Genomic DNA, 15,397 nt, shown 5'->3' with positions numbered 1-15,397 from the left:
AGGGCAGGTTGGTAGGTTTGGGAATGTTCCTTGTGCTTGCCCAGGGCTTTGTTTGCTTTACGTAGACATTTCCTGAGTGGCTCCAGATGGGATTCTGGCTGGAGTTTCTCCTATGCATCCTATGGAGATAGAAGACAGGACATTTAATTAAGTAGTGAATCCTCTACACCAACTTAGCAATATTTAGTCCATATGTCCAATGATAAGAACCATCTGGTGGGGTGTACTGACTAGTGGGTGGAGTAGAGGAGTGGAAGACATGGTTCCTGGGATCAATTCCCAGTTCTTCTACTGACTCAGTGTCCATAGGCAATTAGCTCTCTTAACCTCTGTCTCTGCTTTAATTTTCCCATCTGTAAAACTGGGATGATGTTACGTGCCTTCTGGAGGGATTTGTCAGAACACTTTGGAAGTGCTTGGGCCACTGATGGAGCTTAGAGATACAAATATAAAAAGGAAAAGTAACATCTGACCCTAATGGAAGAATCAAAGAGGAGTGAAGTGAGCCTGATGTGAGTAATGAGTCTTGGTGAACAGATGTGTGTATGTGTTTAGAGGTGTTTGGATAAGCATGTCAGTGGATATTTTGCATTCCCAGAAACCAGAGGGGTGCTGTGATGGGCCCTTGTGTGTATGATTTTTGGGAGGCAAAATTGTTTAACCAGAAAAGCCTGCTTTTCTCCTCATTATTTGGTGTTTCTTCCAATTCTGATATGAAACCACAACCCTGCAAAGTTTCTACAAGTTTTATTGATGTTGCTTGGAGAGATGGAGTTGACAGAAGCTAAATACATCTTTAAAAAATGGGGAGATAAGTCTTTAATGAGTTACAAATGTCATAGGCACCACCATGAACAGCCTACTCACACTACCCAAACTCTGCTCCCTGTTGGAGGTTGAGAATTCTCATGCCCTGTGGACAGTCTCCCTAGCACATGATCTTACTTACTCTGAGCCTCCTGTTTTCCCCCAGCATCTCTTCTACCTTCACTATTTTCTTCAGCCCTAACATCATTGTCAGCTGCTATACCGCCAGGCTTTGCCTGTGTTTCCCTTTTTTGCATCAGGCTTTCCTCAGAGTCCCTCATTATCAGTCAGTTCTTGGGCAGGAGCTGTCCTTTATGGCAACCAGCATGTTATCATTTACTGAGGAGAAAAAAAAAAAATCCAGACCCTGAGTCTTTTTGGGAAAGTGCATCATTGCCTGATTCAGGAGCTGTTCACCGCCAGCTGATATGTTGCCACTTGTTGTTGAAATCCCAGCTTGGCAGGCCTGCAGGAGCAGGTTTTTCCTGTTGTTTTTTGTCACGGATGCAGAACACTGTGTACTCGTATTGGACACGTTACCCACAGCACCTCATGAGTCTTTCTGAGAACATCTTTTTCCTTCTGTTTCTCCTAGTGTTAAGCAGATGGTTTATTTCCTAGAGAGAAGTGAACTTGGACTGACAAGGTTGGATGTCACGTTGAGTTTGGAAGGCCCCCTGGGCTAGCCTGCTGGGTTGCCCACCAGCCTTAGAACCAGACTAATGGGCTGCCAAGTGTTCAACATCCCAGTTGCCTTTGCTGTAAAGAAAGTTGTTGTGTCTTGAGGCACAACAACTGTGGATTATGAGAGGACGGTGTGTCCATATTTGTCCTCTTCTGGCTGGTAGCACACCCTCGGAATGTTGCACCAGAGACCTGTCAGAGCCACCGCTCTGCCTACGACCCAGTTACTGATCCAGCAGCGGCCAAGCGGTGGGAAAGCCTGCGGTGCCAAGTGTGCCGACGACGGGCTGGAGCGGTGGCACCAACAAAAGCTCCTTTGAAAGGGGCTCTGACACGCTGTGCTCCTCAGCTGAGCCTGCGGAGGCTGGCTCTGCGCCATCCCCCTCGCCTTCCCCTGCTCCCCCCGGAGAGGGCATTCATTAACACGGAACGGCGGAGGTCAGATCCCCTCTCTGGCCGCCTGTCGGCTTTGGCTCCCGTAGCTGGGAGGGAACAGGGGGTGGGCTGAGGCAGCTGGGGGGAGCTGGGAGATCGCTGGAGCTGGGCTGGTGGAGGCGGCAGGGAAATGGCAAACAAAGCTCCTTTTTGTGAAAAGTGGTGTTACATGGGCAACATAGAGGCAGTGGAGGGAAAACCACTGGGAAAAGTGAATGTTAAAACTGAGACACATTGAAGTTTCAGAAATGGACTGCAGCCGCTTGCTGAAGGGTGATGTATTCTGAAGGGGGGGATGAGATGCTTTTTAAAACCTTTTATTATTGTAGGAAAAAGAAAAGGGTATTGCCAAACAAGAAATTGGGAGTTGGAATCCTTTGGTTTACTGCGTGTCTCAGGGGAATATTTTTTTTCTGGTGGGTTATACTGCAGGAGTAAGGAGCCTGACATCCTGCTTTCAGTTGCTGCTTGCTCCAACTCTAGTCTCGGTGTCCCACGTTCCCTGACTGCCCACCCAACGTGAAGGGATTTACAACTCACCTTCTGGGGTCAGGTTTGTCACTACAAGTCTTGTAAACTGTGTCTTCCAATCAGAGTTTAATCCCAGCAGATGACAGGAAATGAAATTTTGTGATATAATAAAAAAGCCACATGCAAGTCCCGGGACTAACAAAAATTAGATTTCATAAAAGAACAGCAACGGCACAGAAAAATTTTGTGACACACAAAACATTTGGATGGCACAGCTATGGAGGCAGTGTAAATGCTGAGGTTGAGGGGCTCAGTATATTCTCCTTTTACTTGTTTTCTGTTATATTTGCAAGTGCCTTGGGATAAAGAACGTGTGCTCGTGCATATATGTGTGATGTATTCCTGGTGCTGCACAACTTCAATAAAAACCAAATTGAGTTAGCTGAGATATGCAGAGAAAGGTGCTAGAGAAAATCCAGAGACAAGAGCACTTGTCGTTTTGTTGAGATGAACTGCTTTCCAGGCTCTGAGATTAAAAACTACTTGCATTCTCCAAAAGAGGTTTTCTTCCTCGGGTGGAGACAGCACCAGCTAATGGTTCAGACTTGGTTACAGCTGGCAAAGGGTCAATTGATTTTTAATCTGATTTCCTAAAGAAATAAGGCATGTGATTATGCTGCCTCTTTGCGCACATGCAGGCATGTGTGCACAGCTCTGCCTGGCTGGATTTTCCCTTTTTGTGCTGCAGCTTTTGGATCTGTGTTTCAGCCAGAGGGGAGGGAAGAGAATTGGAGACGCCTTTTCAGGCATCATGGAAATAAGGGAGCTGAACAGAATGACAACTCAGGTGATGCTGCACCAACAAAAGTGCCTTAAGCCTTTCTGGACATCAGAGAATTCATATGGAATTTCTGCCTTGGACAGAAAAACAAAACACAGGGGATAAAGCTTTCATGGGGTCTGCTGTGGTGGGTACTGTGTACATCTGTACACATTCATATATATATTTTGTTTCTGAATAGGCACAAACAGGAAAGAGGTGGGGGAGAAATGAACGAACAGTAAATAAACACTGCCCACGCTTTCTGTAATGTTTGAGAAATCACATCACTATCAGTTCATTTGATATTTGCTCTAACATCCCTGATCAAAGTGCTGGCACTGCTGATGTGCCTCTGGATTTCAGAAGTACTTGCAGAGCTGTTCCATTGTAATTTAGTGTTAGTTAAAAGGTACTTAAAGCAGTTGCCCATTTGATTTTGATTGGGGGTTATTAACATTTTTTTCCATAAACAGATGGCAACTGTCCGCTGAGTAGATTGCAGAACAATTCCGGAGTTCTGATTCAAGAGGACCAGCTCATGCAAAGATATCTTGGGTGCCTGTCTTTTTGCTTTTGTTGATTTGTTTTTTGTTGGGTTTTTTTGTTTGTTTTGTTTTGTTTTTTCTCCTTCATCATGCAATTATCACTCCAGCTTTAAGGGGCAAAAAATAATATATGAGAGCCCTGACCTGCTTTCGGATGAGGCTTAATTCTGTCCTATGTTGCCTTGGCTAAACTTGGCTATAATCATACACTGATTTTATTTCCCCCCCAATTATTTGTTTGCAGTTTTATGGGTGTGAACAAACCCCTCTGCAAGTTGGAGAACGTGCACAGTAAGGGTTATTTGCTCAGAAGAAATCTGTGATCAGGGCTCTTTCATTCCTTCCTCCTGGGAGCTTGCCATGTACCAGGAGCAGGAAGAAAGAGCAAAGTACTATCAATCTGGCACAGCTACGGGAGAGAAGCAGCCATGCATTAGCAGCCACAGCTAACCACGGGGACTCCAGGATGTATGGCTCACCATATTAATGACCTGGAAATGGGAATCCGTTGCTGTTGTGTTCTTTGAGCCTGGGAGTGTCATGCACAGGGCTCAGCAGTGCTGAGGGGCTGAGCCCCCTGAAACGCCCGAGTAGAGTGGCTGCGTGGGACTGATGGAGCTCAGGGCTTCTCCTTGCTGGTATCCTTCTGTTTGTTTGAAAATACCCTTGATGTACTTCTAGTCCTCGATATTACTTGGGTTTATTTGCCTTGGAAGTGGATTGAAAGGGCATGTGGTTTCACTGGGGCTTCCTTCTATAAATACCTGTTTATACTCTGCTGAAGTGCAAGCTGTGCTATTTTTATATTTATTTATTTAATGCCTTCAAGGTGATAAAGCACTGATGAATATCGCTTTCTACAACTACCTGAAAGTAGGTTGTAGACAGGGGAGGCTCAGTCCCTTCTCTCAGGTAACAAGAAATAGGACAAGAGGACATGGTTTAGATTGGGTATTAGGAAAAATTTCTTCCCTGAGATGGTGGTCATGCATTGGAACTGGTTGCCCAAGGAAGTGGTGGAATCACCATCCCTGTAAGCATTCAAAAACGTGTAGATGTGGCACTTAGGGACATGGTTTAGGTAGACCCAGCAGTGTTAGATTAATGGTTGGACTCCATGATTTTAGGGTTTTTTTCCAGCCTTAATGATTCTATGATAAGTACCTTGCCCTCTGCTACACCATGCAGTCTGTAACTGGTATGGTGGCAGCAAGGGAAAGCTGCTATGAAGCCCTGGGTTCCTTGGCAAACCTTTGAGATCCCATCTGTCCCCTGAAGTGCTGTGACAAGACTTCTGCCTCTGCTTCCCCTCTCTGCAAAGGCAGATCTGCTCTCATTCCAGCAGTTAAATGATCACATCCCTTGTCCTTTGGTCCCAGGTGGTATTGCTCAGGTGAAGGCTTGAAAAGATGGGGAGATGCTGTTGCTTGTTGCTGTCTGAAGGAGCAGGGAGCCATCCTTGGCTGAAGAGATGCGTCAAATGACCCTGAAAAAGAATTGGTTAGCACAAGGTCAGGATTTATTAAGATCTAGAAATAAAACATTTTCCCACTCCCAGAAGTATTAATAGGTTACTTATAAAGGAAATATAAAGTGCACTGACCAACCATTATTTATTCCAGTGGCTTTTGCAAAACCCAGGTGTCTATTTTAGGCAACTACTAAAAGCAGTTTTTTTTAAAAAAAAAAAAAAGGCAGATCAGTAGTTTTCAGGTGACCCTAGAAGTCCCAAGCCTCCTTCATGCCATGTTCCTGCAGGCATTCCCTCCCCATGTGTGACCTCCTTCACTCACAGGCGCTTATGTTTGCTCCAGTTCCCAGGTGGGTGCTCGACCCCGGGTGCACCCCTTGCCCCGAGGGGGCTGCACAGCACAGTTGGTGTTTGCCCGGGGCAGTTCAACCTTAGCAGGTGTCTCATCACTGACTTTCACAATTGCTTCTCACGTTGTGGTGTCAAAAGCTGTGAGAGTGACCCTCGTCTTACCTGTGACTCTGCGTCATGTGAACTCCCAGCTGAGGTGTTGGAAAGAGGTTGACATTCATTTATTTAATTTTTTAATAGGGTTGTCTTTTTTTTTTTTTTTTTTTTTTTGAAGCTGTCCTTGTTCTGGGCTCGGAGTGTCAGCTTTTCTACCAGCAAAGCATTAATGAATGGCATTGCTGGGGACACTGCTGCCTGTAGCACCATGGTGGCTTCTTTATGTGCTGGGCACAACTTGGAGGAGGGAGAGGGTGAGAATGAGCCGTGGCTGCTTCCCTCAGACTGCAGGGTTGGGAAGATGTCCTTCACCACTTGCCATTCAGAAGCAACTGAATCGCCTGAATTCCTCATACAACTTCTTGCATCCATCTTTGCCACAGCTGTGGGACTGCCCAGGCTCAGTCACCTCAACAGCCTCCCCAGGTCCATGCCGAAGGTGCTAATCCTCAGGGGGCTCCTCTACACAGCAGTGATGCTCCTGCCTGCCCATTCCTTGCCTCTGTGGCTCCAGCCTCTGTTTGCTGCTTGTTCTGATGGTATCTGTCTGTCTTCACGTGACTGTTTTAGTGAGAAATGCTGGAATGACAGCATAGAGCCAGAACAGTTCTGTTGGTCTCCAGAGCAGGAACCACATACAGCAACAGGATAAACTATTTATTTTTAAACAGTATGACTACTCTGATGAAGACCCACCATCTCTTCAGGCCTTGTGTCCTGTGCACTCTCTTGGGCTTCTCTGAAGGCAACCAATAACAAGACAACTAAATGTCACCTTTGATGTGGCTTTAATAAGGTGCAGGGCAGTGTGGGAAGAAGCAAAGGGCTTTAATTAATATTTTAATTGTAGTTTCTCTGTACTGCAGCTATCCAATTATTTTTTGACAAAGATTTTTCTACTGCTAATGCTGATAAATGGTCCTCTGGGAGGATGTCCCTGGTGAGTTTATCACCTCTTCCTCCTCGTGACTTGCTGTAGCATTGTCATTCATTTATGTGGTGTTTAGCCAGGGATGCAGAGATCTGTCACTCTGTCCTTCAGTGCTGGAGCAGGAGAACTTTGTGCTTTGTTAAGGGACGGGTGACTGCAATGTAAATGGCAGGATTGGCAATGGAAACATTTGGGAGCTGTGAAGGCAAATGGAGAGAAGAAAGAGAATGGTGCTGCTTGGTTTTGAACCTGGGTTGAATGTGCCTGAAGGAGTGCCTAGAAATTTGGAAGCAGCAGAATAACCTCCCAAGGGAATGGATGAGAGCTGTCACCTGGGCTGTTCAAGTTTCGACTGGTGAAATCACTGAAGAAGCAAATTGTAGAGAGCACTGGAGCATCTGATGATCTAATGGGCTTGTTCCACCTCCAGCTTCTATTTCTTGTGGTGCGGTAACAAGCCTGTCTGTGTCCAAGACAGTTCCAAAAATCTCCATCAGCAGCACCAGTATTTAGCATCTGTTGATGAAAGTGGGATGCTCAGGCATCTAATTTCAATCTACAACCAGGCTATTAAAAATCAATGGACTAGAAGATAATGCCTGTACACAAAAGCAGCTGGGTAGTATTTTGTGCACAGGAGGAATAAATCACATTTGGATTCTTGTATTTTTTTGTCTGAGGAGCAGGGTTATAATGCTGTTTCTATTTGGGACAGTGGTCTTCAGTTTGTGCTGTGGCCTTGGATAATGGGGGAGAATAGAGGGGATACTCCGTTACCCTGAACTCAACTTGTGGTTCAGGAAAAGGACTTAGGAGATCTGGTTGCCTTTCTCCACAGGTCTCCCTTTGGGCTCTGTGTGTGAGACATGGCTGCCATCAGGGTGCATTGAGGGGCACCATGCTGGGAACGACATCCAGCGCACCCACAAAAACTCAGCCCAGCCTGGTCATCAGCCATCAATGTGCTCTGATTCACATTCAGGCCCTGAATCTTTTGCGGGATCTCCCCCTGCTCAGGCTTGTGGTGTGAGAAGAACATGGAGCTCGTGTTCATGGACACCGCCTGTGTCTCATGGCCTCTTTGCTCCCTGTATCTGCTGGAACCTGGTAGCTCCAGAAAAGCTTTTCTTCACTGTTTTTATCTTGGCCCAGCATCTGCAGGGGTTACCAGCCTCTTCTGGAAGGGACTGTTTCACATCAGAACCCTTACACTGCAGCCCTGCATCTCATGCACCCTGGTGTGGAGGTTTGGTGGCTCTGCTGGCTGCCCTCTGAACTTGCTGAAAGACCTCACTTTGTGACCAGCAAGGGGTTTTCCCTACCAAAAATAGGAAAAAGCCATTTTCGATGAGATGCCCATTGAGAAGCATGATCTCTGGCCACGTGGCTTTGCCACATCTGCCTTCGATGCCACTCAAACCAAAGCAATGCACAGCTTCAAAAACTGCAGAAAATGAAAAACCATACAATTACAGCAAAGAAAAGGGATATATGTCTGCTTTGATTTTGGATTAACAACTATTTGGCTCTCTTCTCATTCCACCTGAACAAGCTATAAGAGGAGCTGATGCTGTTTAACCTGCATCTCCATCTTCTCTCTGTCCCAGTGCATGCTTCATCCTCCCCGGCAAACTGCAGGCTCTTCCCAGCCTAATGCAGTCAAGAGTCAGACAAGAGGCTGTGAATTAGTGTGAGGGGAAAAACATTGTTTTCCTTCACCCTCTTTTTGTTTTATTGTAAGGTTCACATGGCATGGGCTGAGATGCTGGTGCTGCAGTAGCTCCAGGGTGGGCAGTGTGCCAGTGAGGGTCCCTGGCACTGACGGCATCGGTGTCCTGATGAAATGCTCATGTGGGAGCCTGTGGTGCTGAGATAGCTGCTGGGAATGGGGCAGGGGAGAGCTGGCCTTTTTGTTGCTGACAAGACGATTTCATCTGAATGCTCTGAAAACTCTTGTGACATCCACAATTTTCCAGATGGATAATGAAAACCTGCGAGCAGGGGAGTCTCGGCGGCTCTTGAAGCACTTGCCTGTGGAGCTGCGTCCATTGGTTTCATATCTGCTGACAGGGCTTAATAATCATTACACTAAGTGGAGCCGGCACTCAGGGAGGCAGGTAAAGGCACTGCTGCCCTTGGGCTCAGACACATTTCTCACTGTGCAGCGCAAAGATGTGAATTGGTGCTGCAGATTCTCCTCTTCCTCCCAGGCCGTGGAACAATGCAGGAGCTGCTGGCCAGATCTGCTCACCCCTTGCTTGGGAGTCTCTTGGCATCTTCTTCTGGCATCCAGGCATGCTCCTAGGTCCGACTGAGGGGCTGTGGTGCTTCCAGTGGGCCCCTTCTTTGAGAAAAGCGGAGCTGAGTTTGCTTCAATCAGCAGGTGCATGGTCTGCACAAAAAAGCAAAGCGTGGCTTTATCCAAAGTGCTCGTAGGAATGATGTGAAAGAAAACCATAATTTTGAGGCCACAATGGTCCAGGATCAATATTTATTCTCATTGATTTCTTAATCAATTTCTCTAACTTTTTTTCAGTTGGGTTTTGGGTAAATTCCCATCCCATCCCTGAGAACAGGGCAGTGGAATGCTGCAGCAGGCCTGAGCAACCGGTGAGGAACTCTGGTGCAGCAGGAAAGGGCAGACACCCTTTCCACTGGTGAGGTGCAAAGGTGGGAAACCAGCTGCTGAGAGCTGTCAGGAGGACATGTGTAGGGTCCCTGTGCTGCTCTGTGCTGGTCACCAAAGGTGCTCTGGGCCTGGACCAGGGGCAGAGCAGGCTACAGCCAGAGAATTGCCCAGTCTGTTTATTTAACTTAATTCATTACATGATTTACACCCCACACTCCTGGCTGTTTGTCCCCAGGGCCACTGCAGTTGGCTTTCCTCCCACAGTGCTAAGCAAGGGCATGGATGCAAATCCTCTTTCATCCCAGCTCGGTCTTCAGCATTGTCATCACATTTTTTTGCTGTTGCCCTTTGCTGAAGTTCCTTGGTGTGTGGGAGGCTCCTGGTCCTGTACCCAGAAGGGTTGAGGATTACCCCAGGTTTGCTCCCCCTGGTGCTGGATGGGGACACTTCTTCCTTGTGGAGAGTATGGTCCTGCTGTCCTGCTCCCTCAGAGGCTCATAACTCTTTTGGAGTCTGGGATCACCACCAGCTCATCTGGAAGTTAACTGTTTTCCAGGTTTCTACCTCCCAGTAAATTGGTGATTTATCACCAAAACTTGTTTTTATTTAATATTTTTGAAGTTTACATCTTGGTTTTCCTACTTCTGCCCGTGTTTTCTGCCTAAGGGATGCACTGCCTGGTGTGGCTTTGTGCCTTTGATGTCTCTTGACTTAGGGGAAGGCAGCCAAGTTGGTGAGAAGGAACCAGCTCTGTCCAGTTATTGAGCCTCTATATGAGTGGTGGCTTCAGAAATTATCATGGTCCCACCTGGCCCCCTAAACAGATACACATCACCACAGGGACTGGCTTAAAGCCTTGCCATAGTTATGCCACCCAGACTGGCATTAGGAGAGAAGAGCCCTGTAAATCAGATTTACTGTTATTAGTATGACAGTGCTCATATCCAAGCCAGTTTGAATTAATTTTTCAAGAAATTTTCTTTTCTGAGATACCATCAAATATATTGCAGTCTTCATTGACTAATTTTGTAATTCAATCAGGGGAAAATAAGGCATTGAAGGTAGTTCAGCATGATTTGTTTTTATAGACCAACTGCTTCATCCTCTTGATTTCACTGTAATTTAGGCTCTTAAATAATTTTTTTCTAAATATTTCTTTTGATTTTTCACTATAAATTTAAAGTTAGGTTTATTAATTTCTTCTGCACACCAGCCAGGAAAGCAAATACAAGCTGTGTGGGTATATTTGTATATAAAGGGAAGAGTCTTTACAGATTTAAAGAGCTTCTGCCTTCTTGACAAGTTTTTCAGCCTGGAATTAAATTGGTATCAGCATCTGGTAATGAGACTTCATGCCTTTTGGGCTGCTGAGTGCTTCTGCTGAGTCTCCTACTCTGGTCTGTCTCTCGCTGTGTGGGACCAAGAGAGGAAATACTGCTGAATTTTCCAGTAAGAATTTTCTTAGCTGTTTTAACTATTTTTTAATTTTATTACTTTCTGATTTTTGTTTTGTTTTGTTTTATGCTTTATTTATATTTAAAGAGTCTTAATTCTTCTATCTCCTGTTTGCTCTCAATCTCCTTTGATGTAAAGGATTGTGATAGAAATTGAAATTAGATACAGCCTTTTACTTCTGCATGTCTGCAGAAATCCCTTTCCACTCTGCTGCTTCAGGGCAGCTGGATTTTAGATTTTTTTCCCCTTTTTTATATTGTTAGTTAGTTCCTAATAACAAAACATGTTGTCTTCACTATGTTTCTCTTCTATCTGAATTTATTATGCTGCTGGTGTATTTAGAAGTGATTTGGGCTTATTCTTTCTGTTTAAAGATTTCAAGTAATGTTTCTTGGCTGCTACTGTCTGTTAACATGATATCGGAGTTAATGGGATGTCAGCATGTGCCAAAACCCCTCATCAGCAAAGCACATGTATTCCATCCTGGCATATTAAAACTGAAGTTGTAAGGGTAAAGCAAGGAATCTTCCTAGCTTTTGATATGTATAGGGAAAGGCATTGATTTAAGTTCTGCTGAACTCACTGTGATGAGGTTGCACCAAAAAAACTCACTATCTCTTAAGTGCATCCCAACAGAGGAGCTGAAATCTGTGTTGGGTTCTGGGATGCTTCAGCAAAGAGTATCTCACTTGGGTTTGCTCCTGCCAGAGCTTTGCCAGAGTTTCAGATGGTGGTTTTGAGACCAGTCATATGGGCAGGCTTTGTGTTAATCTGCCAAAAAGGAACGAGGTTCTGCTTTTCTGCTAAAAGAGGAGAGGTGTTATTAAATACTGTTGGTTGAGTCTTTTGCTAACGTGTGCTACTGGGCCTTTGAATGTCTGCCAGATGCCTCTCTTTTTTTAATTTAATACTTTATTTTATTATTTGAATGAGACAAATCTGGCATTTATTTACTCACTATGAGACAGTTTGCAGGAAGCTGTGTAAGCTCTCTTTTTGCAAAAGGTACATTAGTTCAAATTCCTGGTTGCTGTGTTGCTCTGCTTTGATACCTACCTTTGGAAGCCTTCCTGGATGCAGGCAGGGAAACTGGATGGTGCCTGAAACTGTGCCTTGAGGATGAATCCTGGTTTCCAATCATTGGTAAAAATCTATGCATTATTCCTGGATCAGGCTTTACCTTTACTTTTGTTTTTACTCATCTGTGGTTTTCAAAGCCGTCAGGCTTTTGTGCAAATTCAAGATAACTTACAGGTCTTATAACATCCTCCATTCTTAGCAGAGAACCTTCAATCTTGAACTCAGCTCTTGAGTGCTTTTCCCAGGAGCCATTTCCAAGTATTTTATTTTCAGATGTCTGTGATAAGCTGGCATGTGCATACAAAACCCCATGTGCTTTGGGACCTATGAGCTCTCTTCTATGGTGTGCGTGTCCCCTGAAAATTTTACAGCCCTTGCACCATCACTATCTACAGGGCATTATGACATACAAAGATGTTGTGAAGTTTGCAGCTGGGAGATGAGAAGAAATGAGGACGTGGAAGGATGAGGGAGAGATGATGCAGCAGTCCAGGTGTGTATTTGACAGCCTAATGCTTCATGTCACCCTTACCGAACAGGTGGGGAAGGAGGGAAATCCACTCTCTTCTACCACGGAGCACAGGCATTGCAGGGCAGGGATAAAGGTGGGGAGATGCTTTGTGAAGCTGTTGGTAGCTGGTGGTGTCTGTTTATCTACATGGAGCTGCAGAGGCTGGGAGTGGCTGGAGGGAGACTTGCCTGTAGGGCAGGCTCTGTAAGGATAGATAATCTTGGCTGGAATTTGCACTAATGATTTCCCAAGCGTGCTGGCATGTCTTGATCAGTGGAGGAGGAGGGAAGGCAGTGCTTCTGGCTTTTTTTGGGGTGTGAATGGGGAAGGCAGGAGGAGGCTGGAGAGAGGAGGGAGCAGCAAGCATTTCCCATTTTGGTTAGTGGTGTGGGAGATGGAAGGTTGGTGGCTGAATTTGGATTTCTTTTATTGGTCTAGTACGACAGTAACTATGGGACGTGCGTTACCCACGGATGTGGCTCCGCTGTACATACTGGAGTCCTTGAAACTTTCCACTGAAAGATGTTGTCTTGATAAAGACATTTGGTTGATACAGAAACCAGCACAGTTCTGTCAGTTTAAATTATTGAGAAGGTACATACAGCTGTCTTGATTAAGAAGGGATAAAACCAATGCAAAATACACAAACCTGTGCTAGTGCAGAGCTGGGGGAACTGCGTGGAAGCCTGCAGTTATTAACCTCATGTCTCCATCACACTCAGAGCAGACTCAACAAAACTACCTCAGTACCTTCCTGAATTATTACAGGTCTGAAGATCTGAATTTAGACTTAGACATTGAGAGCCTGGAAATAGGTGTGCACACTCCTGCACGTGTTTTGAGCAAATAGGAGCACTGCAGGCTTTGTGCTTGTGCTGCAGCTGTTGAAGCACAGGGGGTAAAACACATTGTGGTACCAAATAAAACTGTCAGGATATCAAGCTGTAATTTCCTAGAAGTTGTAGGCTGAGGGAAATGTTTCTAGTAAATATTGGCTCCTAGAGGATAAAGAAACTATCAGTCCTCATCTGTTTGAGGTTGTTCATTCTTATTTCTGGGGTGTATCATAAATGCACAGATCAGGCTTTTGCTGTGTCTGTGCCTTTCCTTCTGCTTCAGACGTGGGAAATGCAGGCTGGGAGATGGGAGATGCTATGTGTGCGCTTATGGAGGAGCGAGGACCCAGGGATGCACCCCTGTTCCAGCCTTCCAACCTCCATCAGCTGTGACAGCAGCTCTGAGCCCCACCATCTCAGTGGTACCTTTCTGGGGATATGTGCTCCTCTTACCAGATTAGCTGAGCTTTACTGAGAAAGCAGCTGGTGGATAATTTCATTAGTGGCCACCTGTTGAGAAGAACATGTGTGCCAGCATTTTTCTAAGTATAAGAGTTTAAAAAGTAGCAAAGGGAATTAATAGACAAATCCTACTGAAATTCCTCTAACATCTTTCGTCAATCCTGGGTTTAATGTCTAACGAGCACTGAGATATGTATGATGGGAGCAAGGGATGGTACTTAATACAATGTTTCATTGGAGGAAATGGGCTTTGCTCACAGTAGCTCAGAGTGGGTAAGTTTGGATGGTCTTGATGAGAAGACCAGGACTGAGATGGACTTGGGGACTGAGACAGGCTCCCTACTCTGACTGGCAGACATATGAGCCATCCAGAGCATTCAAGGGGTTAAGGGCCATCCAGGTAGAAATGACACCTTGTAGACTGGTAAAATACCACAGCTGGATTTTCATTTATCCTCTGCTAACAAGTCTGTCTTAGACAGTTCATCAGTTTGATGCTAGAGTAGCTTTCACAGAGGCTTAATGAGACTAATCACTGCAGACTCCATCCACCGCAATCCAGGAGGGGGAGGTTCCTCATTAGGTAGATGCATATGGAGCTGTGTCTCTCACCACTGGTAGTAGAGTGAACCTCAGGGCCATCCATCAGACTTGGTAAAAGACTGGGAAACCCAAAGGTGGAACATACTGAGGGTGAAAGCATCCCAAAATGCTGTCCTGAGCATCTTCTTCGAAGGGCAGGTGTGAGTGTTGACCACCTGCGTGGCCTTTGATCAGCATGGGCTTGCCACAAAGTGGCACACATGGGTTTTGGGAGAAGTCTAAGTGTCTTTTGAGATGCATGTTCCTGGCAGATCTGTGTCTGCCTATGAGAAGTGCTTCCTCTGCTCTTTGTGGGAGATTGTTATTATTAAACTTCTTACGGTGTCAGCTAGAAGAGATGAGGTGTGAAGGAGGTTACATTATCACAGCCTTTTGCAGGCAGCAAGAGGTAAAAAATGAGAGATTAGAGATGTTTTCAGAAGAATGAATAGGCGAAGAGTAATGGTCTGAACTTCAGGAAGATCTGTAGATGGGTTAGGAAGATTTTGGGAGCATAGAGGAGGATAGTGTCTGGCATGGGGGGATTTAGGGCTTGGACTGGAGAAGTGGATCCAGGTTTCCAAGGAGTTTTGTGTACTATGACCCCAGGGGCCCAAATCTCTTAACATTCCTCTGCTGTGAAGGACAAACTCCCTGGAAAAGCTGTCAGAGGGCTTGTACGGACTGGTATTGCTGGCCATGGGGCAGAGTGGCCGTGATTGCTCCTGCCTGCACTCTCCTCCATTCCCTTCTCTCTTCTGAGCTTGCCTTGCTGGCTGCTTCACCCTCCTGCCCTGCTTCCCCCTGGTGTTAGGCACTCAGTCCAGCTTTCAGTTTCTGACCACGTCCCTCACCTAGGGAATCAGCCAACACCCTTTAGCACAAGCACAGAGCTGCATCCCTGCACTGGGAGGCTCACACAGCACATTGTTGGCAGCCGAGCCACAGCCACTTGGATGTTTTTCTCCTGATGAGAGCAGCATGTACGGATTTTCTGCTTACCACCCTGCGTGCTCTGGTTGTTCCCTGAGCCCGAGTTAGTTACGGCAGCTTCCAGCACACCCTGTGTCGATCATCGCACTGGTGGACATGGGTATTTCATGCAGGAAAAGCTTGCTTTTTTTTTTTTTTTTTTTTTCTTTTTCCTTTTTTTTTTTTTTCCTGGAGA

General features: G+C 45.7%; 1 protein-coding gene across 3 annotated transcripts in view; it reads left to right on the top strand.

Annotated features, from left to right (window-relative positions):
• Positions 1 to 15,397, top strand: part of NTRK3 (neurotrophic receptor tyrosine kinase 3) — a 219,312-nt gene that overhangs the window by 73,391 nt on the left and 130,524 nt on the right. The window lies entirely within an intron of this gene.

This window comes from Lepidothrix coronata, unplaced genomic scaffold, assembly GCF_001604755.1.
Source record: "Lepidothrix coronata isolate B3197 unplaced genomic scaffold, Lepidothrix_coronata-1.0 Scaffold11, whole genome shotgun sequence".
Classification (NCBI taxonomy): domain Eukaryota; kingdom Metazoa; phylum Chordata; class Aves; order Passeriformes; family Pipridae; genus Lepidothrix; species Lepidothrix coronata.
The sequence above is the reverse complement of the archived record's forward strand: the minus strand, read 5'-3'. Positions and strand labels throughout refer to the sequence as shown.